Source organism: Aquarana catesbeiana, linkage group LG11, assembly GCF_042186555.1.
Source record: "Aquarana catesbeiana isolate 2022-GZ linkage group LG11, ASM4218655v1, whole genome shotgun sequence".
Classification (NCBI taxonomy): Eukaryota; Metazoa; Chordata; class Amphibia; order Anura; family Ranidae; genus Aquarana; species Aquarana catesbeiana.
In genome coordinates this window covers 34,425,600-34,449,928 of record NC_133334.1, presented here as the reverse complement: position 1 = coordinate 34,449,928, position 24,329 = coordinate 34,425,600, and the positions used below count along the sequence as shown (strand labels likewise).

Genomic DNA, 24,329 nt, shown 5'->3' with positions numbered 1-24,329 from the left:
GAGATGATGTCTCGGGGTTTGTAGGATGGGGTCATCTCTTAATTAGCAGAACCCCATAGTGATGCGGTTTTATCTGGTCCCTTCTGCTTCAGATGACAATATAGCTAATCTTGGAGCTTTAACCCTTTCGCTCCCCTTTTCTTTTCTTTTTTCTCTCATTTTGTACATGCATGGCTGATTTTTTTTTTTTGTAAAATAAAAATTTGCATAACATACACTCAAAACCCCCTCAAAGTAGTATGTGTTTTCTGAAAGCAAATGACCCATGAAATTAAAAAATGGCAATTTCATTTTTTTCAATGTCACATGATATTAGGGCTTTTTATCAAACCTTTATTTTCAGTAAAAAACAAATGACTCAACTCAATTTTAGTGCACACAAACACAATACATTCTCCAAGTTTTCAATAAAATATGAAAAATGAGACTGAGTTGAACAAAGATACTAAATATATCAAGACTGAGAGAGTAAGGCTGGCCATGTATTATGCAATTATTAGACATGTGCGCTGCCAAAAAATTAGTTTCATTTTAGTTTCATTCGTTTTTTTGGGGGTTTTTTTCGGGTCATTCGTTATGATCGCAATTCGTAAACTAGAAAGTTTGCAAATTCGTAAATTTGTAAATTCGTAAATTTGTAAATTCGAAAATTCGTAAATTTGTACATTTGTAAATTTGTAAATTCGTAAAATTCGAGAATTCGAGAATTCGAAAATCCGAAAATAAGAAAGAAAATCTGAAAATTCAAAAGAATAACTAACTAACTAACTATTAATAACTATTATTATTATTATTTATTATTAATTTGATAATAATAATAATTATTAATTAATAATAATAATTAATAATAATAATAATAATAATAATAATAATAATAATAAGTTTTTATTATTATTATTGTTATTTATTATTATTAATTCATTATATTCCATTCGTTTAGATGCAGCCTTGGTTATTTCGGATAATTCGTAACTTATTCGTTACGTTCACTAACAGCCAAATTTGAAAAGAAATTCCAATACCTATAATTTAATAGTTAGCAATAGTAAAGTTATTATTAGTCAGTTATTGTTTCAGATTTTCAAATTTTCTGGTTTTCGGATTTTCAAATTTAAGAATTTCCAAATTTCCAAATTTGAACATTTTCTAGTATTAAAATTTTTGAATTTACGTATATTCGGAAAAATTTGTTAAACAGGTTTTCGTTAATTCGGATATTTGCGATTTAACAAATTTGTCGAAATGTGTTAAAAAAATGAATTCAGAACTAAACAAATTGCACATGTCTAGCAGATTTTTTTCCTTCAATTATGGAGGGTTGGGAGGAGCTGAACATTAAAGTTTTTTACCCCAGTTAAAGTAAAAAAAAAAACTTTAGGCTCCGTTCACACCTGAGTGTACTGGAATCGTGGGCGGAATTGCGCTATTCTGTCTGGGATTCCAGAATCGTGGCAAAACTCGAGACGCGTTTGGATGCCATTATTTTTTTATGCTCCATTCACAGCTAAGCGTAGTGCAGTTACAGCTGCTGCACCAAGTTTTTTTTTAAGCTTTTTTGTGTTTTTTTGTGGCACATTTTTGAAGCTGCAGCATTCATTTGAATAGGCCTCCCTCCGCGCAAAAAATGCTCCAAAGAAGCTCATGTACCAAATTTTGGCACAGAGCCAGGAAGCCAAGAGTGTTTGGTGGTGCGATTTTTGCCGCAATTTTAGTGCATTTTGTCTCTTGACGATTGCGCGTGCGGCTGCAGCACGATAAATTGCGCTGCAAAGATGTTGATCAAAAGAAGCTCCTGCTCCTTTTTGTAAAAAAATCGCACCACAATTGGGGTGCCATTAACAAGTAATGGCATCGCAAATACGTCCTGTGTTTTGCTGCAATTCTGAAATCGCAGGAAGAATCACCCGATTCCAGAACACCCAGGTGTGAAGGGAGCCTTAAGCTCCATACACATGATCAGAATATTGTACAAAAAACACCGCTTTCAAAGCGATCGTAGTGATCATTAGTACACAGCTCTCAACTGAAATTTTTCGAAGGGACAAAGAGGAAAATTTTTCTCGTACGATTTTCTTTTAATCAATACAGTTTTCGTCCACAAATACAATACAAATACATTATATAACTTCCGAACTTTTATTCTGTTGTATGAGCATTTTCGTACTTTAGTAACATATTCGTTTTCGATGAGACTAGCATCCAAAAAAACAAAAACGGACGTTCGTTCATCCGATAATCTCATTGTGTGTGCTAGGCTTTAGAGCAGAGGTCCCCAAACTTTTTTTACAAACTGTCCCTCAGACTTTAGGAGGGCCGGATTGTGAACATTAGGAGTAGAAAAAGTACCAGCATCAGTTAGAATAAACAATGCCCCATCATTGGTGTCAGTGAGAGGAATAGTGCCCCGTCATTGGTGTCATTGGGCCCCATCATTGGTGTCATTGAGCCCCATCATTGGTGTCAGTGAGAGGAATAGTGCCCCATCATTGGTGTCATTGGGCCCCATCATTGGTGTCAGTGAGAGGAATAGTGCCCCATCATTGGCGTCATTGGGCCCCATCATTGGTGTCAGTGAGAGGAATAGTGCCCCATCATTGGTGTCATTGGGCCCCATCATTGGTGTCATTGAGCCCCATCATTGGTGTCATTGGGCCCCATCATTGGTGTCAGTGAGAGGAATAGTGCCCCATCATTGGTGTCATTGGGCCCCATCATTGGTGTCAGTGAGAGGAATAGTGCCCCATCATTGGTGTCATTGGGCCCCATTATTGATGTCGTTGAGAGAAATAGTGTCCCATCGTTTGTGTCATTGGGAGGAATTGTGCCCCATCTTTGGTGTCATTGGGAGGAACTGGGCAACATCATTGGTGTCATTGGGCCCCATTGTTAAGGTCATTGGGAGAAATAGTGTCCCATCGTTTCTGTCATTGGCAGCAATTGTGCCTCATCTTTGGCATCATTGGGAGGAATTGTGGCCCATTGTTGGTGTCATAGGGAGGAACTAGGCACCATCACTGGTGTCATTGGGCCCCAGTATTGATATTATTGGAAGGAATAGTTTCTTATCGTTTGTATCATCAGGAGCAATTGTGCCCCATCATTGGCGTCATTGGGAGGAAATGTTGCCCATTGTTGGTGTCATAGGGAGGAATTGTGGCCCATTGTTGGTGTCAAAGGGAGGAGCTGAGCACCATCACTGGTGGCATTGGGCCCCATTGTTGATATCATTGGGAGGAATAGTGTCCCATTGTTTGTATCATTGGGAGCAATTGTACCCCATCTTTGGCTTCATTGGGAGGAATTGTGGCCCATCATTGGTGTCATTGGGAGGAACTGGGCACCATCACTGGTGTCATTGGAAGGAATTGTGGCCCATTGCTGGTGTCATTGGAAGGACCTGGGCACCATCACTGGTGTCATTGGGCCTCATTGTGAGGAATGGCGTCCCATTGTTTGTGTCATTGGGAGCAATTGTACCCCATCTTTGGTGTTATTGGGAGGAATTGTGGCTCATTGTTGGTGTCATTGGGAGGAACTGTGCCCTATCTTGGTGACATTGGGAGGAATGGTCCCCTGTCCTTGGTGTCAATGGACCCACTGTTGGCGTCATTGGGAGGAACTCCGCCCCTTTTTTGGTGTCAGTGAATGAAATAGTGCGCCAGGGGCCAGATAAAAGCAAGCAAATGGCCGCATCCGGCCCCAGGGCCTCAGTTTGGAGAGCACTGCTTTAGAGGATCTCCGATAAGTGTTGACTTATGCATGTGGGTGGAAGGGAACTCAAGCAGAATAGCGGGGCCTCTTTGTTCTTGTGAGTCTATCAGTGGAATCACTTCACGGAAATGATGTTATCTCTCACACACAAGTAATAGATCAGTATTCTGATCCCTGATTGTCCTTTATAGCCTAAAGCAAGTCATGCTAAGGATGGATCTGGATAGATAGTTTCAAGGCTGCAGACGCATTTTCCCCAGAGAGCCATTAATCTTTGTTTCTTTACAGAATCATTTGCTTAACTTATACATTACATTGTGGCAGGTTTGGCATTTCTATATTTCTTGAGATAATAATATTAAAGCATATATGTCAAGGCAAAAAAAAATCATATGCATCCTTTAATGCATGCGCCTTCCTCATGGTTTATAACTTTAACCTATTCACTTCCAGAGCCATTTTTTTTTTCTTTTTTTTTTTTTTTGCATAGGTTTAAAAAAATCTATTTTAGGCCTGAAGATTAGTGTTAAAGTGGTTGTAAACCCTTCTATATACCCAGTGAAGTGGCTGGCCCCAGGTGATACAAACAAATCCTCCTACATAGGTTGTAACTATAGCCGTCTTTCCCCTACATCCATTCAAAGCGCAGAATTCACACGGGATCTCTCAGCTCTGAAAAAGCAGGGGGGTGGAGACCTGAAGTTATATCAGTGAGGAGCTCTGAGAGCTGATTGGAGGAAAGGGACACACCCCCCCTTCACACAGGAACAGAGCTGAGGCTAGACATACGCAATTCGTTTGGTTCCGAATTAGTTTTTCAACTAATTTCGACAAATTCGTTAATTCGGAGATATCCAAATTGAAGAAAACCCATTTAACAAATTTTTCCGAATATTCATAAATTTCAATATTTGAAAATTCGTAAATTCCAAAATTTGTAAATTCGAAAACCCGAAAATCTAAAAAAATAACTAACTATTAATAACTTAAAGTGGAGTTCCACCCATTTTTACAACTCTTCAGCATCCCTCACTAAACTGTGCACTGTAAACAAATTGGATATTTTTTTTCTTTTTTTTCTCAGCACCTACTGTATATCTGCTGTATTCATTTTTCACTTCCTCCTCCCTGGCCGCGGCCCATTGCATCATTTCCTGCTTGCAGTGCCTTCTGGGAAGGGGCGGCAACTTCCTCTGAAACTGCCGTTGCTATGGAAGCCTGACCTGAAACCTATTACACTGCTTGTGCTGCACTGAGCATGTGCGAGATCTGCAAGGATGAGATCCAGGAAGAAATACAGTCTGGCTTTAGATGCCCACACTTAAGATGGCAACGGCCTGCTGTAAGTTTATAAAATAACAAACTACTGCTATAAACTAACAAAACAGACCTTAGTTTACAGACTAACTTTACTAGAATACATTAAGCTTGTGTATTATAGGGGTATTTTTATTTAAAAAGTATAATTTCGGCCGGAACACCACTTTAACTATTACTAACTATTAAATGATAGGTATTGGAATTTCCTTTCAAATTTGGCTGTTAGTGAACGTAACGAATACTAATTTATCTGAAGTTACGATTTATCCGAAATAACGAATGCCGCATCTAAACAAATGGAGCGTAACAAATTAATAATAATAAATAACAATATTAATACTAAAAACTTTTTATTATTATTTATTATTCATTTGTTCAGTTCCATTCCTTTAGGTGCGGCATTCGTTATTTCGGATAATCCATAACTTCAGATAAATTCGTAATTCACTAACAGTCAAATTTGAAATGAAATTCCAATACCTATAATTTAATAGTTAGTTATTATTAGTTATTCTTTCTTATTTTCAAAATTACAAATTTACGAATTTTCGACTTTTCTAATTTACAAATTTACAAATTTACGAAATTATGAATTTACAAATAATATTAAAGCATATACAGTATGTCAAGGCAAAAAAAAAAAATCATATGCATCCTTTAATACATGCGCATTCCTCATGGTTTATAACTTTAACCTATTCGCTTCCAGAGCCATTTTTCCTTTTCTTCTCTTTTCTTTTTTTTTTAAACGCTTAAAAAAATCTATTTTGGGCCTGAAGATTAGTTAAAGTGGTTGTAAACCCTTCTATATACCCAGTGAAGTGACTGGCCTCAGGTGATACAAACAAATCCTCCTACATAGGTTGTACCTGTGTAACTATAGCCGTCTTTCCCCTACATCCATTCAAAGCGCAGAATTCACATGGGATCTCTCAGTTCTGAAAAGCAGGGGGGTGGAGACCTGAAGTTATATTAGTGAGGAGAGCTCTGAGAGCTGATTGGAGGAAAGGGACACACCCCCCTTCACACAGGAACAGAGCTGAGGCTAGACATGCGTAATTCATTTAGTTCCGAATTAGTTTTTCAACTAATTATGAATTTACAAATTTACGAAATTATGATTTTACAAATTTACGAAATTATGATTTTACAAATTTACGAATGTATGAATTTACAAATTTGGCTCCCGAGTTCTAAACTGTCTGAGGTACCAGAGTAAACCACTCACCAGAGCCCAGCCCCAGAGAGGGGATAAGGTGAGGATTGGATGGAATAGTAGTATACAGTAATGAAGGAGATGGTGAGTGAAACAAGCAGGGGACAGTAATGGAGAAGAAGAAGGTGACACAAGTGGGGGATAGTAATGAAGAAGAAGGTGACACAAGTGGGGGACAGTAATGGAGAAGAAGAAGGTAAGTGACACAAGTGGGGGGGACAGTAATGAAGAAGAAGAAGGTGACACCAGTGGGGGACAGTAATGAACAAAAAGATGGTGACACAAATGGGGGACAGTAATGGAGAAGAAGAAGGTGACACAAGTGGGGGACAGTAATGGAGAAGAAGAAGGTGACACAAGTGGGGGACAGTAATGGAGAAGAAGAAGGTGACACAAGTGGGGGGCAGTAATGAAGGAGGTGACACAAGTGGGGGACAGTAATGGAGAAGAAGAAGGTGACACAAGTGGGGGACAGTAATGAAGAAGAAGACGGTGACACAAGTGGGGGACAGTAATGGAGAAGAAGAAGATGACACAACTGGGGGACAGTAATGAAGAAGAAGAAGGTGACACAAGTGGGGGACAGTAATGGAGAGGAAGAAGGTGACACAAGTGGGGGACAGTAATGGAGAGGAAGAAGGTGACACAAGTGGGGGGACAGTAATGAAGAAGAAGAAGGTGACATAAGTGGGGGACAGTAATGCAGAAGGTGACACAAGTGGAGGACAGTAATGAAGAAGAAGAAGATGACACAAGTGGGGGGACAGTAATGATGAAGAAGAAGGTGACACAAGTGGGGGACAGTAATGCAGAAGGTGACACAAGTGGGGGACAATAATGAAGAAGAAGAAGGTGACACAAGTGGGGGACAGTAATGGAGAAGAAGAAGGTGACACAAGTGGGGGACAGTAATGCAGAAGGTGACACAAGTGGGGGACAGTAATGAAGAAGAAGAAGGTGACACAAGTGGGGGACAGTAATGGAGAAGAAGAAGATGACACAACTGGGGGACAGTAATGAAGAAGAAGAAGGTGACACAAGTGGGGGGACAGTAATGGAGAGGAAGAAGGTGACACAAGTGGGGGACAGTAATGGAGAGGAAGAAGGTGACACAAGTGGGGGGACAGTAATGAAGAAGAAGAAGGTGACATAAGTGGGGGACAGTAATGCAAAAGGTGACACAAGTGGAGGACAGTAATGAAGAAGAAGAAGATGACACAAGTGGGGGACAGTAATGAAGAAGAAGAAGGTGACACAAGTGGGGGACAGTAATGAAGGAGGCGACACAAGTGGAGGACAGTAATGAAGAAGAAGAAGATGACACAAGTGGGGTACAGTAATGGAGAAGAAGAAGGTGACACAAGTGGGGGACAGTAATGCAGAAGAAGAAGGTGACACAAGTGGGGGACAGTAATGGAGAAGAAGAAGGTGACACAAGTGGGGGACAGTAATGAAGGAGGCGACACAAGTGGAGGACAGTAATGAAGAAGGTGACACAAGTGGGGGATGGTTTCGAAGAAGAAGAAGGTGACAAAAGTGGGGGGGGGGCAGTAATGAAGAAGGTGACCAAGTGGGGACAGTAATGAAGAAGAAAGGTGACACAAGTGGGGCATCTTTTTTTGGGTGGGCGGACAGGGGTAATATTTAATCTATAAGGATAAATATCTAATACAGTGGAACCTTGGTTAGCGAGTAACGCAGTTAACGAGAGTTTTGAAAGACGTGCAACCTTTAAAAAAAAATCCTCCTCGGTTTGCGAGTGTTGTCTCGCAAAACGAGCAGAATTCAAGCTAATGTAGTGTGCAGTACCGCATTTGGCTAGAGGTGCGGGAGCGCTGGGGACACTCAGAATGGTTCAGAGCCGCTCGGAAATACTTAGAATCACTCGGAAATACTCAGAAACACTCGGAAATACTCCGTTCCCGAGTGTTTCCGAGTTCAGCTGAGCTGTCCCTGTGTATTTCCGAGGCTCTCTGGCACCCCCTCACCTGTGGCCACATGCAGTATTGCAAGAAGTCAATGCGGAACAAATTATCTTCGTTTCCATTAACTTCTATGGGGAAACTCGCTTTGATATGCGAGTGCTTTGGATGACAAGCATTCTCCTGGAACAGATTATGCTCGTAGACCAAGGTCTCACTGTATGTAATAATCGAATCTAGGAATGATAAATGTGTCACTGTTTTAAACAAGGTTAGGACTGTATGATACGTTAAATACAGTTCTGTAAGCAACACCTTATTTTCTGGCAGAGCCCCTCCCGAGACTAGACTCTGGATCCACCCCTGCCGGTAAGCGAGCAACATTTTGGTTCCGGACCAACGAGATTAATGTTATGGAGCAGCCAGCCCAATCCCCAGACCTTAATCCAACAAAAACTTGTGGGGTGACATCAGAAATGCTGTTTCTGAGTTAAAACCAAGAAATGCAGAAGAATTGGGGAATGAAGTGCAATCGTCCTGGGCTAGAACACCTATTCACAGCTGCTAGAAGTTGGCGGACTTCATGCAACACAGAAACAGTGCTTATACAACTAAATATTAGTTAACTGATTCACAGGAAAGTGAATTCTTCAAGCATTTTTCAGTTTATACAGTAAAGTTTTTTTTTTTCAAAATTGTTGGTTTTTTTTTGTTTATAGCGCAAAAAATAAAAACCGCAGAGGTGATCAAATACCACCAAAAGAAAGCTCTATTTGTGTAGAAAAAAGGACGTCAATTTTGTTTGGGTACAACATCGCACGGCCGCGCAATTGTTAGTTAAAGCGACACAGTGCCGTATCGCAAAAAATGGCCTGTTTGTGAAGGGGAAAAGTCTTCTGGTCTGTAAGTGGTTAAATTAAACATTTGTTTATGCAATCTCTTTATATCAAAGGTAAAAAATGGACAACAGCTAAAAAAATGGACAACAGCTAAATACAAAGTACAAAAGGGATTTGGTCCAAAAAGAGAAAAAATAAAAATCACTCTTGCATTTAGGAATGTGAACTATGTATACAAGCCACCCATGAATGTATATATATATGTGGTATACAATGTACAGTGGTTTCCTGGTCGGTGGTCTTAATGCGACACCTAGTGGTGGGGACCAGATTCTCACACTAAGATCGCTCTAGCATCTGTTCCAGGAGCAAGCACTAAAGCCTTCCACCATACACATTTCAGATCATGTGATCAGCTCATGGAATATTTCGAGCTCTCACATTTGCTGTTTTCAGCCAGTGCAAAGCAATACTCTTTCCCAGGTGAAGTCCAATCCAAAAATGAGAAACCGGCGCTTAAAGGGTAACTCCACTTTCGTGGGAAAAAAAAAAACATAGCAAATAAAGTAAATATATAATATAGCGTACAATTGCTACACAGGTCATATTGTAATTGAATTTAATGTAATTGTAATTGAATGTTTTTTAATGTTATTATTAACCACTTACAGTCCGGAAGATTTCCCCCCTGAATGACCAGGCCATTTTTTGCGATACGGCACTGCGTTGCTTTAACTGACAATTGCGCGGTCGTGCAATGCTGTACCCAAACAAAATTGACGTGCTTTTTTCCCTACAAATAGAGCTTTATTTTGGTGGTATTTGATGACCTCTGCGGTTTTTATCTTTTGTTGGGCTACAAACAAAAAAAGAGCGACAATTTTGAAAAAAAAACAATATTTTTTACCTTTTGCTATAATAAATATCCCCCCCCAAAAAATAAAAATCAGTTAGTTTTAGTGGTGCTTTACCGCTGTTATAGCGGCGCTTTGGTGCCGCTATTCGGGCGGGAGCGAGGTGCTTTTAACCCCCTAAAGGGGGTTAAAAAGGGTTAAAAGCGCCTGTGTAGCGCTGCTGCCGAAGCACTTTTCAGGTGCTTCGGCAGCACTGCCCATGAATTCCAATGGGCAGGGGCAGTGTAGGAGCAGTGTATACACCACTCGCAAACCGCCCCAAAGATGCTGCTTGCACGACTTTTTCTAACGTCCTGCAAGCGCACCGCCCCAGTGTGCAAGCACTCGGGCTCTCACACTGGGACTGCAAGTGGGGCATTTTTCAGGAGCTTTACAGGTGCTATTTTTAGCGCTAAAGCTCCTAAAAAACGCCCCAGTGTAAAAGGGGTCTTGAAGCATCTACAAAATAAGGGAAAGAATTATGGCATTTTTATTATTTATTTATCTTTTTTTTACTAGTAATGGCGGTGATCAGAGATTTTTTGCAGGACTGTGACATTGCAGCAGACAGATCAGACACTTTTGACACTTTTTTGAGACCAGTGACATTTATACAGCGATCAGTGTTATAAAAATGCACTGATTACTGTATACATGACACTGGCAGGGAAGGGGTTAAAGGGGTTGTAAATCCTCGCTGTTTTTCACCTTAATACTTTCTATGCATTAGTGTGATAAACCTTCTTTACTGCAGCAGTGCCCCCGAGCCCCCCTTATACTTACCTGAGCCCCGAAATTTGGTGCGACGGGAACGAGCACACCAGCTCCAGCTGGTGTCTCATGACCTGATTGGATAGATTGATAGCAGCGCAGCCTTTTCCTCCCACTGCTGTCAATCAAATCCAATGACGTGGGCTCCGGGGGGCGGAGCTGAGTCCTGCTGGCTGTGTCAACAGACGCAGCACCAGGACACAGGAGCATGCCTGCACGGGTGTCCCGTCGTAGAGAGCGCTTCTCCAATGGGGTACTCGAGAAGAGGAGGAGCCAGGAGCGCTGCTGAGGGACCCCAGAAGAGGAGGATCGGGCCACTCTGTGCATAGCTAACTGCACAGCGGAGGTAAGTATGACATGTTTGTTAAAAAGAAAAAAAAAGCTGAACCTTTACAATCACTTTAACATTAGGGGGCGATCAAAGTGTTAAATGTGTTCCCTGGGAGGTGTTTCTAACGGTGGGGGGAGGGGACTGACTGGGAGTAGAGAGAGATCGCTGTTCCTGATCACTAGGAACAGACGATTACTCTGTACTCCCCTGTCAGAACGGGGATCTGTTTGTTTACATTGACAGATCCCCGTTCTGGCTCTCTGTGGAGTGATCGCGGGTGGCCGGCGGACATTGCGGTCGCCGGCCACGCGCGTCAGCTCCCCCGCCTGCTATAGTTGTTAAAGGGACTGACGTACAGCTACGGCGATTCGTGGGAACGAGCCAACCTACCGCCGTATAATGACGGCGGCTGGTCGCCAAGCAGTTAAACTTTAGCTTAGTTATTTTTAAAGGAAAGCAGTGACTTAAATTGTGTTTTTTTTTTGTCATCTGGCTTTGGGTTTCAGCACTTGGGAAAACACCTTAAAATCAAATAAAATAATCCAGACTGCTTTTATTGTGAGATCTATACATAAGATGCCAGCGATACTCCCCGTCAGCTCCTGATCACAGAGCCCAGCGATTCCACATGCCGACAGAGCGCGATATAACACGGCTTTGCTTGGCTCCCTTCCACGCCATGCATACGTTCTTTTTTTATGAAGCATGTCACTGGCAATCAGCATACATTTTGCAGTAATTGATGTTTGGTTTGAGGGAAGAGTTCATCCATAGATCTGGCAAGGAATAAAATATGTTTCAAAATGCTGAATATTCATAAATCAGAAACGCTAAGCTGTTTATTTTTAGTTTGCTGGCAAACGGCAGCGCAAGACAAGATGTCAGCCAGCGGTGTTGCCTCATAAGCTGAGCTGCAAAAAAAAAAAAAAAAAAAGGACAAGCGATCTGGACAGAGGGGACTCTGTCTTCCATGGAATCTGGAGGTGTAGAGAATGCACAGTCATTGGACAGTTCTACTTTTTCCTCCAATATATTTTGTTAAAGTGCTCATATATTTCTCCATCCCGCCAGTGGCGGCTGGTGAAGTTTTGGGATGGGGGGCGCCAGACCCTGCCCTTCCTTTTTGACCCCTCCCACTTCTCATAAGGCCCACCCCTTGTAGAATCCACCCACTCCGTCCCCTGTATTCCACCCATAGTGTCAGGAGTATACAGCTCAGCATCACAGGACAGAGTATATAGCTCAGCATCACAGGACAGAGTATATAGCCCCAGCATCACAGGACAGAGTATATAGCGCAGCCTCACAGATCATGGCAGCCTCACAGATCATGGTATATATAGCGCAGCCTCACAGATCATGGTATATAGTGCAGCCTCACAGATCATGGTATATAGCGCAGCCTCACAGATCATGGTATATAGCGCAGCCTCACAGATCATGAACACTGTGGATGGGATGAGTGGTGTGCCGATCAGCTTGCTCCTGTCACCTGTCACCATGCTCATGTCACCCCATCCCGGCAGCTTACATCAATCTCTCCTGTCCGGATGGATATGATGGATATGCTCCCTGTCCCTGTGCAGAGCTCCCCTGGTAACAGCACACAGGACTTGGTTGGACGGGGCAGTTGGGGGCTTGTGGCACTGACAGCAACCCCCCATGAAGGCAACTACCACCACCCCCCGCCACGGGGCTCGCGGTTCTCTGAAGGCAACCACAACCCCCCCGCGCGGCTAGTGGTACTCACAGGGCAACCAACCCCCCCAGGCTCACGGTACTTGCGGTACTCTGACAGCAACCACCCCCCCCCTCGGGGCTTGCAGTACTCACGGTCCTCTAAAGGCAACCCCCGGAGGTCTGGCCCTTCACTTACTGGGCTGTGGTATCCTCTCCTCCTGTGTCTCCTCAAGAGTGCAGGCAGCAGCAGAGGTGTCCATTCCTCCAGTGCGTGCCTCCTCTGCATGTCTCCTCTTCCTAAGCGCTGGGCATCTAATAGGACATCCAATAGTGCTTTGGCCAATCGGGAAACAGGTCTCACTGACCTGCCTCCTGATTGGTGGGGAGGCACTGTAGTGTGAAAATAGCAAAAATTTATTTGCTATGGTCACACAATTGGGTGGGATCAGGGCGCATTCTCCGCGCCCGAGCCCACCTTATTTTGAAGCCTATTAGAGCCTCTGGCTCTAATCAGGTGTATCAAAAAAAAGATCCCCTCCCACTCCGTTATAGGAGTCCATACATCTGGGGTCTTGAAAAGGGCCGGCCGCATCGATAGGGAGGGCGGCGGCAGGAATAGGGGGGGCGGCGCCCGTGCACCCTCAATGCACGGGCTGCCACTGCATCCCGCTGTCGGCTGACATCACAGAGCCAGAAAGTGAGCACATTAAGAGCTCTGTCTGTTTGTAAACTCTGTTACATTCCTGTCTGGGGGTGGCAAGCAGCCATTTTTAAAAAAGTTTTGGATAAAAAAAAAACAAACAGAACAAAACAATCATACACACCTATGTGGCAACAGCAATGATCCAATGTTGCAGCTCTCCCCCGTCGGCTCTAAGACTGAGAACAGAGCAATCACAAGACCGCTGATCAATAAGCTCTCGATCTTCACTGAGCATTCACTGATTCACTGCTCTGCCCCTCCAGTACTCACTGCCGCGCTGGGCTGTGGAGGGGGTGGGAGCGGCTGGCTCAGGTTCTCAGTGGCATGCTGAGAGGCTGATCCAGCTGCTGGTCAGGAATCGGGATGAATCAAAAGAAAAGGTTATAAATATATACTGATAAAAAAGTAGCCGCTGTCACTTTACAAGTGATTCCACTCCACTTACAAAATTATATAAACCAAAAACAGTGCTGCGCTACTGTGTGAATCAAATATATATATGTGATAAATTAACCAAAAAATCTAAGTTCATGCAAATAAATGGTGACTGATTGAAGAGGATCCAAACCTGAATAAATTCACCCAAAGTGACGATTTTTCAAAAGAATACTGTGTGTTTCGCCTCCACCAGTTTCATAAGCTGCTCACCTCAAACATGAGCCAAAACAGCAGTGTTCCCCTCCCCGAATGCCGCATCTAAACAAAACGAACGTAACAAATTATTTTTTTTTATTATTATAAGTGTTATTATTACCGTATTTATCGGTGTATGACACGCACAGGCGTATAACACACACCTTCATTTTAAGAGGAATGTTTTAGGAAAAAAATAGCAAAATATAGTTCAGTACCCATCAATGCAACCTTATCAGTGCCCATCTGCAGCCTCACCAGTGCCCATAGATGCAGCCTGATTAGTGCCCATCCACAGCCTTGCCATTGCAGCCTGATCAGTGCCCATCTGCAGCCTCACCATTACAGCCTGATCAGTGCCCATCTGCAGCCTCGCCATTGTTGCCTGATCAGTGCCCATCTGCAGCCTCACCATTGCAGCCTGATCAGTGCCCATCTGCAGCCTCACCATTGCTGTCTGATCAGTGCCCATCTGCAGCCTCGTCATTGCTGTCTGATCAGTGCCTATCTGCAGCCTCGCCATTGTTGCCTGATCAGTGCCCATCTGCAGCCTCACCATTGCTGTCTGATCAGTGCCCATCTGCAGCCTCATCATTGCTGTCTGATCAGTGCCCATCTGCAGCCTCGCCATTGCTGCCTGATCAGTGCCCATCTGCAGCCTCGCCATTGCCTATCAATGCAGCCTGATCAGAGCCCATCTGCAGCCTCACGTCAGATTACATAGAGCGAGGATCTCCTAGGCGGCCTCTGTAATACGAAGTTCTGCCTCCTGGAGCGGCTCCTATGATAGACAGAACGGTGGTCCAATACCGGTTCAGATGACTTTGTATTACAGACAGGTATTTGTTATTTTGAATAATTTGTGACTTCAGATAAATTCATATTCGTTACGTTCACTAACAGCCAAATTTGAAAGCAAATTCCAATACCTATAATTTAATAGTTAATTATTATTAGTTAGTTAGTTATTCTTTCAAATTTTCAAATTTACTAATTTACAAATTTATGAATTGCGATCATAACAAAAGACCCAAAAAATGAAAAAAAAAAAAAAAAAATCAAAAAAACAAATGAAACGAAAATGAACTAATTTTTCGGCAGTGCACAATTTAATAATGTAAAAAATTGGTAGATAAGTAAGGCACAATAAGCCTGTGCTAGCTGTAAAGACAACCTAGTCATGAGATGGTCGCAAGGTGATGTCAGTACGCAGGCTCCAACCCCTAGATGTGCATCGTCAAGGCGTTGACATCTTCAGTAAAGATCAACGCCTTGACGACACGCGTCTAGGGGGCGGAGCCTGCGTACTGATGTCACACTGCGGCTATCTCGAGACTAGGTTGTCTGAATGCCTTTACAGCTAGCACAGGCTTATTGTGCCATACTTGTGAGTGTATAGTTGTGCTCATAAGTTTACATACCCAGCAGAATTTATGATTTCTTGGCCATTTTTTGGGGGGGATGTGTGAGCTACAAAGGCACAGGAAATTTGGTTAAATTAATGACAAGATGAATGCAGTATGTTATCAAAAAATACTGGAGGATCATTTGCATTCATCAGCCAGGAAGCTGGGACGTACTTGAGCATTCCAACATGACAATGACCCAAAACACGACCTGTCATTGGCTACAGCAGAATAAGGTGAAGGTTCTGGAGTGGCCATCTCAGTCTCCTGACCTCAATATCATTGAGCCACTCTGTGGAGATCTCAAACGTGCAGTTCATGTAAGACAGCCCAAGAATTTACAGGAACTGGACGCTTTTTGCCAAGAGGAATGGGCAGCTTTACCATCTGAGAAGATAAAGAGCCTCATCCACAAAATACCACAAAAGACTTCAAGCTGTCATTGATGTCAAAGGGGGCAATACACGGTATTAAGAACTGGGGTATGTAAACTTTTGATCAGGGTCATTTGGCTAGTTTCTGTTTTCATTATGATTTAAAAAAAGTAAACACAGTTGATTGATAATAAATGACTTCAGCCAAACATGAACCACGAGTGAAAGAAAAGCTTTTGTGTTATCATTCATATTCTCTAAAAAATGGCCAAGAAATCATAAGTTCTGCCTGGGTATGTAAACTTATGAGCACAACTGTATCTACCAATTTTTTACATTATTAAATCATCTTAAAGGGAGAGCACTAGATGTTGCCTTCTTTTTTGCATATTACATCCTAATTGGTGAGACGATCGGCGTTCTGCAGAACCCAAAGAAGGAGCCTTGGTTGAAGGAGGTTAAGTATCCATACCACGCCAGCTATCTTCATTATCCCCAGAGGGGAACACTGCTGATTTGACTCATGTTTAAGGTGAGCAGCTTATGAAACTTCTTTTGAAAAATTGGCACTTTGGGTGAATTGATTCAGGTTGGGATCCTCTTCAATCAGTCACCATTTATTTGCATGAACTTAGATTTTTTGATTCATTAATCACATTCAGTGGATTTATTTAATAATGTTTGCACTTATGAATTTATCAAATTTACAATATATTTGATTCACACAGTAGTGCAGCACTGTTTTTGGTTTATATCATTTTGTAAGCGGAGTGGAATCACTTTTAAAGTGACAGCGGCTACTTTTTTATTAGTATATATTTATACACGTTTTCTTTTGATTGCGCAGATTGATTTTGCACATCCCAACAATAATGTCAGGAACCTGGGCCAGCCGCTCTCACCCCCTCCACAGCCCAGCGCTGCAGTGAGTACTGGAGGGGCAGAGCAGAGAATCAGTGAATGCTCGGTGAAGATCGAGAGCTGATTGATCAGCGGTCTTGTGATTGCTCCGTTCTCGGTCTTAGAGCCGACGGGGGAGAGCTGCAGCATTGGATCAATGTTGTCACCACATAGATGTGTATGATTGTTTTGTTTTGTTTTTTGATCCCACACTTTAAAAAAAATGTCTGCATGACACCCCCAGACAGGAATGTAACAGAGTTTACAAACAGACAGAGCGCTTAATTTAATTTAATGTGCTCACTTTTGTTAGAGTAAAAATTAAGATTGCAAAGGAGCTTGTTATACTCCTGGTGGAACCTAAGGGGTTAATCCTCTGCTATGTGTAAAAAGGCTGCTTGATCCTCTATGCACAGATCCTCCCCTCCCTGTACTGTCCCCCTTTACAAGTCCTGATAAGACAGAGCCTTTGGAGTCAAGCTGCACATGCTCAGTGTGGTGTGTATTGCTAGAGAGTTTTTCTTGGGAGAGTGCATGTGATCAGCACAGGGCCAATCGGCTCTGTCCAGACATGTCATCCAGACAGAGGGTCAGGAGCCCGGCAGCTTCATAGGACAGCTCCGTGCAGTTTAACCTCCCTGGCGGTATGATTATTTCAGATTTTAGGTGCTGAAAGCGGTACAATTATTTTGCACAGAAATATGGCGTTTCATATTGTAGGCCTGTAATTCTTAGGAATAGTTCACTTAAATCTGTCCAAACAAGAGTCTAGTAGACATCCCGGGTATGATAAAGTTTGAAAAACGAAATAAAAAATTATAATACAATAAATAACTATAAATAATTAAAACACATAATAATATAATAATAATAAAAATTATATAATAATGTAATCAAATCAAAAACACTGAAATTTGCACAGTTGCAGAATTTTAGCTTTTATTACTTTTAGTGTTTGATGACGGATCTCCCCACAAATCGCTATCGCTCATTTCTACAAGTGATTATAATTTATTATCGCTTTTTTCTAGCTGGTCTAAAACCACTTTTGATGTAAAGAGACAGTTTTGGTTGCTATGGACAATCTCCAGTTTCCTGGCAGAAAGAACAGTTTTATATATATAAAACTGCATGCAGGACACTGGGCAGACCACTAGGGACAAAGGGGATGTGTCATTATTTGATACAGTACTGTAATCTGTAAGATTACAGTATGCTGTATCTATACTATGTGTTTCACTTTTGAATTTACCGCCGAACTCCGTCCCCGTGCGTCGCAACGCTCGCAGGGAACGGAGCTCGGCACTGTGAATCGAGCGAGACACAGCGGCTCGCCGATCACAGCGGGGAGACATCGCAGGAACCAGGGGACAAGGTAAGTAATCTCTTCCTGGATCCTGCGATGCAAGCCCGAGTCTGGCTCGGGGATACCGCTTTTGGTATGTAAAATCCACCCCGAGCCAGACTCGGGAATACCGCCAGGGGGGTTAAAAGCTCCTCCTACAAGCTTCACCAGACACTGATAGAAATCACAAGACTGCTATATACTGCTGATGAGAAACGATATTTAGCAGTTTATATTTACTAAAATAATTGTATTTCCATGTTCTGTGTACTGTGGGAAACCAGATATACTGACTTCAGGTTCTGGGTTTAGTAACACTTTAAAGAGTAAGTTCAATCAGATATGGAAGAGTCACTGACTCTCATAAATGACTCTTAGGGGTTGATTCACTAAAAGCAAACAGACTGTGCACTTTGCAAAGTGAATTTGCTCCAGAGCTTAGTAAATGAGGTAAAGCTTCACTTCGCAAAGAATACCCAATCACGTGCAAGAAAAATAAAAGGGACGCATTCATGTCTGCACATGATTGGATGATGGAAGTCAGCAGAGTTTCTGCTCATTTACTAAGCTCTGCAGCAACTGCACTTTGCAAGGTGCACAGTCTATTTGCATTTAGTGTTCCATAATAGTTGCAATGGTAAGATGGACGCTCCAGCTGCCAAATGCAGCACCTTTTTCTTGTCCCTGTAGAGGACATTGCAGAGCTAACTCCAGCCAGTCAAAGGGTCTAAGGGTGTGCTATAGGGGTGCTGGCATGTTTTATTATGCCCAGCCAACACACACTTAAAGCGGGGTTCCTATTTAAAAAAAAAAAAATCAAAAGTCAGCAGCTACAAATACTGCAGCTGCTGACTTTTAATTGGACACTTACCTGTCCCAGGGTCCAGCGATGCGGGGGTTCGAAGCCCCGCTCGTCCCCCCCTCCGCTCGTCGGCTCCGGCATTGCAACTGTGGGCGCCCAGCTGTGGCTTCACTGCCAGGCATCCACTACGCATGCGCGATTTGCTCAGCACGCCATCACCGGTCATGTGTCCCAGATGATTGACAAGAGGGAGAGTAGAGAGGCAATCTCCCTTCCTGCGCCGAGGGAAGTGACGTCAGGAGCCCAGGCACCGAAGGAGGCAGGACTACGAGGGACCCCCTAGCAACAGGCATTTAGAGGTGAGTAAAAAAAAAAAATTTCTCCAAATGTTTTTTTTTATTTTTTTTAAGAACATTACTAATTTTTTTTTTTTTTTGGTGGGTGGAACTCCACTTTAATGCCAGTTACCCTGGGTACATCAATATATCCATATGACAAGGTTTTACAATCCACAAACCAGCATATAATTTAAAGCTGAAATCCGGGAAATCAGCTTCTTTGTAAAAAATAAAGGCACACTATGAGCTAAGGCCAGTGAGGTGCATGATACCTCCTGGGCTTAGCTCTATTATTTATATTAGATTTCTTTATAGTACATTCAGAAGATGGCTTTATTTACAGGAGAATAATGTTGACCCTTCTGAGCTCCGCATTTTGAAAAGGAGAGCTGGTGCAGCTGCTATGCCCGCCCTTCCCCTCCTCCTCTTGCCCAGTCACAGAAGCCTTGGCATTATGTGAACACATTTACAAAATACAAAAGCTTCTGTGAATGGGCAGAGGAGAGGGGCTGTGCTGTGTGTGTTTCTCTCCTCTCAAATCTCTGGAGTGTCTCTGGGGCAATAAACCTGTCAAATGTAGAGATAAGCCCTGGAGATGTCATGCAGCTCCTTGGACTTTACACATAGTGTGTCTTTACTTTTTACAAAGTGGCTGAATTCCTGGAATTTAACAGCTTTAACGGAATGAAATTATGATTTGTTGGATACCAATTATATAAAGGCATTTTTGGTGCCCAACTGAGTGGACTCTTCTACATTAGTGTAGCCACTTTTTAGGAGGGCAACTCTATTACTATACAATGTAAACAAGGCAGACCGTTGTTCTGTGAGAGGTGATGTTAACCCCTTCCCTGCCAGTGTCATCAGTACAGCAACAGTGCATATTTTTTAGCATTGATCACTGTATTTGTGTCACTGGTCCCCAAAAAGTGTCAATTAGGTGCCTGATTTGTCCACCCCAATATTGCACTGCGGCTATAAGTCGCTGATCTCCGCCATTACTAGTAAAAAAAAAAAAATACAACCAAAAAAAGAAATTAAATGAAAATATACCATAGTTTGTAGACGCTATAACTTTTGCACAAAATCAATATACACTTATTGTTTTTTTTTACCAAAACTATGTAGCAGAATACATATTGGTCTAAATTGATAAAGAAATTAGATTATTTTTTTTTTATATTGGGAATGTTTTATAGCAGAAAGTAAAAAATAGTTTTTTTTTTCAAAATTGTTTGTCTTTTTTTTTGTATATAGCACAAAAATAAAAACCACAGAGGTGATCAAATACCACCAAAATAAAGCTCTATTTGTGGGAAAAAAAAGAACAAAAATTTTATTTGGGTACAGCATCGCACGCTCGCGCAAATGCTAGTTAAAATAATACAGTGCCGTCTCGCAAAAAATGGCCTGGTCATGAAGGGGGTTAAACCTTCCGAAGCTGAAGTGCTTACAGTTGAAAGTTTTAGTTGTAGGAAAGATCAGTTCTAGGTCAATATAGGTCACTAACCCCAATCTTACTGATGTGTGTTCCCTAAACTTCTCTCCAGACTGTTTACAACATGACCGTTTACGACTGGTCCTTTGACAGAGGTCCCTTTAAGACCCTGCTAAGTAAAGTTTATGATGTTCTGTGTTCCTTCTAAGCTGGGCTGTGGTTTGTGAAATATGTCACCTTACATGGTTGCCTAGCATGGACATAAGATTTAAACTTACCTTTTTTATTGGGGGGAATTTCTGGGAAAATGATGGCAACTGTGGGGGATGAGCTGATGGAAGTGATAAAAGATTAGTTGAAGAAGTGGTAGGCTTCCCTGAAGAGATGAGTTTTTCAGGGATCACCTAAAGGCAACCAGAGTAGGAGATAACCAGGCAGATTGAGGTAGAGAGTTCCAGAGGAAGAGAGAGGCTCTGGGGAAGTCCTGGAGACGAGCATGGGAGGAGCTGACAAGGGAGCTTGAGAGCAGGGAGTCTTGAGAGGAGTGGAGAGGACAGTTGAGGTGATATTTGGAGACAAGATTGGTAGCTGGGGGCAGAGTTGTGAATGGCTTTGTATGTTGTGGTTAATATTTTGAATTTAATTTGCTGGGCAATCGGAAGCCAGGGTAAGGATTGGCAGAGAGGGTTGGTAGACACTGAGTGGTTGGTAAGGTACATGAGTCTGGCAGCAGCATTGTTAATACACTCAAGAGGGGATAACCTATGGAGAGGTGGCCTATGAGAAGGGAGTTGCAATAGTTAAGGCGAAAGGTAACAAGGGAGTGAATGAGTAGCTGTGTACTCATTAAGTCTCTGTGCACAGTTTGGATCGCCCGCGGTACATGTACTGCAGATTGGCAGCAGTTCCAGACTAGGTGACATACCTGTACATTACTTACCACATGCAGACTTGTGTGCCCCTGGGGTGCACAGCTCGCAGCTCCTGTGATCGTTGTGTTCAAATTGTGGTTGCCGTTGCCCGGCCAGTTCGATCGGCTGGGGGATCATGTCATCGCTATGCGATGACATGATCACAATGTCAACAAAGCTGGCATGAATTAATTCATTCATAACATAACTGTGTTTCTTATGCTGTGATTGGCCCACAACTATCACATTGTACCTGGGCCAACCACAGCACCCTGTACCATGTGATTAGCTGTAGCCAATCACAGATCACTTGTAATCACAGCTGTCATGAATGTAACCTATTCATAACAGTTGAAAACTTTGCTGTTACTTTGATCATCATTGTATTGTACCCAGCCAATCAAAATCAGCTCCTTTGATTACAGAGCAAGCCAACAGCAAAATTTGTAAGGGGACGCGGAAAGGTGAGAATGTTGAGGGTGGTTGGTGGTATTACAATCTTACTATTTTGCCCCAAATAACCTGCAAAAATGCAGAACAGGAATCAATATTGGGTGGAGATGTCTTTTTAAATGTGGGTGAAGGCTTTAAAAAGTAAAACACGTGCATTGTATGGGTAAGGCAGCCTGTTTAAACAGCATGAAGTTGGGAATATTTCTCCCCACACCTTGAGCAGAGACGCCGGCGCCAGGTGTGAGCCTACGCTCTGTGCAGTCATCTCATTTAGCGAGAGGATATTAATGCAGAGAGGCATATCTAATAAAGAAAATTTCTGTCTGTACAAGCTTCAACTGTCCTTCAATGTGTTCAGCCTTAATTATCTCACATTACGCATGCAAATTGGGAAAGGAAGCAGAGATTCTATTCTAGTGCCGAAAACTGGGATGCTTTAGAGATCAAATTAAAACAAAGAAAGAAATTGGACAATGATTTCAGGGAATGGGAATAGCAAAAATATGAGTGGATGTCTATACATGCTGGCTTTGTTTAAATAGCCCAATCCCAGTTTGGTCTGACTCTTTCCATTGGATGAATTACCCCCCCCCCCCCCCCTTTGGACTACCAACCCTGCATTCTTTTTTTCTTTACATATTTTCCTTTTTCTATTGATTCCACCACCCTTTTTTTTTCCTTTTTTTTCATGTTTTCATTCTAGACAAATATAGAAATCTAGAATGGACACCCAGGTCATTGCCACCAGCATGCAAGACCAGAAAGTCCGGGGACCTGTCCCATCGTGAAACCCTATGGACCTCTGGGACCACCCAGCTCCACAACATTCCCGGTACACCTATCCACTTGATGCTGGCCTCGTACCCACGGAACCCAGCTGACGAACAATTAGGTCTGACGCCAGCCCTCTTGGCCCCCCAATGAATGAAGGAGTGACCCAAAATCCAAACGAGGCAAGCATGATCTGAAAGGAAATACATAGACACAACACAGAACATGAAAACTGTAATCAAAAACACAGATTAACACACATAATATGAATAAAAATAAGACGCCCCAAAAAAAAAAGTTGGCTTAAGCCAAATGAGGATGGACATAAAGTCTAAATCGGTCCGACTCCTACCTGCTGATATGTTTTACCATCACGTTGTCTAAACCCCACCAGGCGGCCTCAGTGACCGCCCCGATGCGGAACGAATGGGAAGAGTAACTGCCTGCCTCCAACCCCGCGGCCGTTAAACAATGCCGAAGCACTGACACAAACTGGAAAGTAGACAGGGTGGAGCCATCAGAATGGATTAGAAAAAAAACAGTTCCAACAGGGCGAAACTGTAAATATTCCCCTACCGCGGAATCTGGGCAGATGGGAGAGCCATGAACCTACATCAATCGCAAATGTGCCCCCCTGATCCGTCTTAGATGGTGGATAAAAAGGACCACTGAAGTGCCATCACAGCGGACATCCGCCGCTGACAAGCCGCCCTGAGCAGCCTTGGACTTAATGACCAACTCACCCACCCTAAGAGCTTCATAAAAGGCTAAGGCGAAAGCCGCACGGAATAACAGAGCTTCGAAAACAGAAGAACACACCGCACTTGTCAGCAGGAGCAAAGATTGCAGTATGTCAAAAGTGATTGGCCGACCTATGAGTTCCTTTTCGGTAACCTCGCAGGGCCTGTTTTACCAAAAAGTCCTTGGTAAAATCCGGGATGCCCTGCAATTTAAATAGGAAGGGCAGCCTGGCCAGTTTGCAGTTCATGGCGGAGATAGTCACGTCGTCAACAAAACTTAAACAGACAATAGATCCTGAGATGTCTCACTTCGGAGCTGCCCATATCCACACTTGCCCTCTGAAGAAGCTCCCCCCATTCTCACCAGACCTTATTGTATGAAGACCACGTTGACTCACTCAGTGAGCCTCAAATCAAAACGGAGGTGACTCCAACGCAATCCACCACATCCGAGGAGGACAAGGGGTTCCATGTTGCTCCGTGCCCAGCACCAACTCCCGAAACCTGTCCAACTGGAAAATGAGAGAGAGTGTCAGCCAACGTACTCTTCACCCCCGGAAGATGAAAAGCTTAAAGAAACATATTTTGCTGAAGACAACATAAAACAAGATGTCGTAGAAGCCGGATTACGGGAGGAGAGGATCCAGTGAGTTGATAACCTGAACCACTCCTAGGTTGTCACAGTCGAGACAAACCTTTTTATTATGAAGCTATCCACTGACTCCCCCCAAGAAAGCTTCATAGCCAGTAGACCCAGGAGCAGTAAAAAGCTCCAGATCATAACTGCCGACAGGCCCCTCCATCCACAGAGACCGACCATTGAAAGTTTCCA

General features: G+C 42.8%; 1 protein-coding gene across 5 annotated transcripts in view; it reads right to left on the bottom strand.

The window, feature by feature from the left end:
* Nucleotides 1-24,329, bottom strand: part of LRRC4C (leucine rich repeat containing 4C) — a 1,257,118-nt gene that overhangs the window by 947,680 nt on the left and 285,109 nt on the right. Inside the window, exon 2 of one of the 5 annotated variants that reach the window (XM_073604175.1) lies at nt 13,955-14,082. The exons of the other annotated variants lie outside the window; for them this stretch is intronic. The gene's annotated coding sequence lies outside the window, so the exon portion shown is untranslated. The remainder of the gene's footprint in view (nt 1-13,954; nt 14,083-24,329) is intronic. 5 annotated transcript variants of the gene reach the window in all.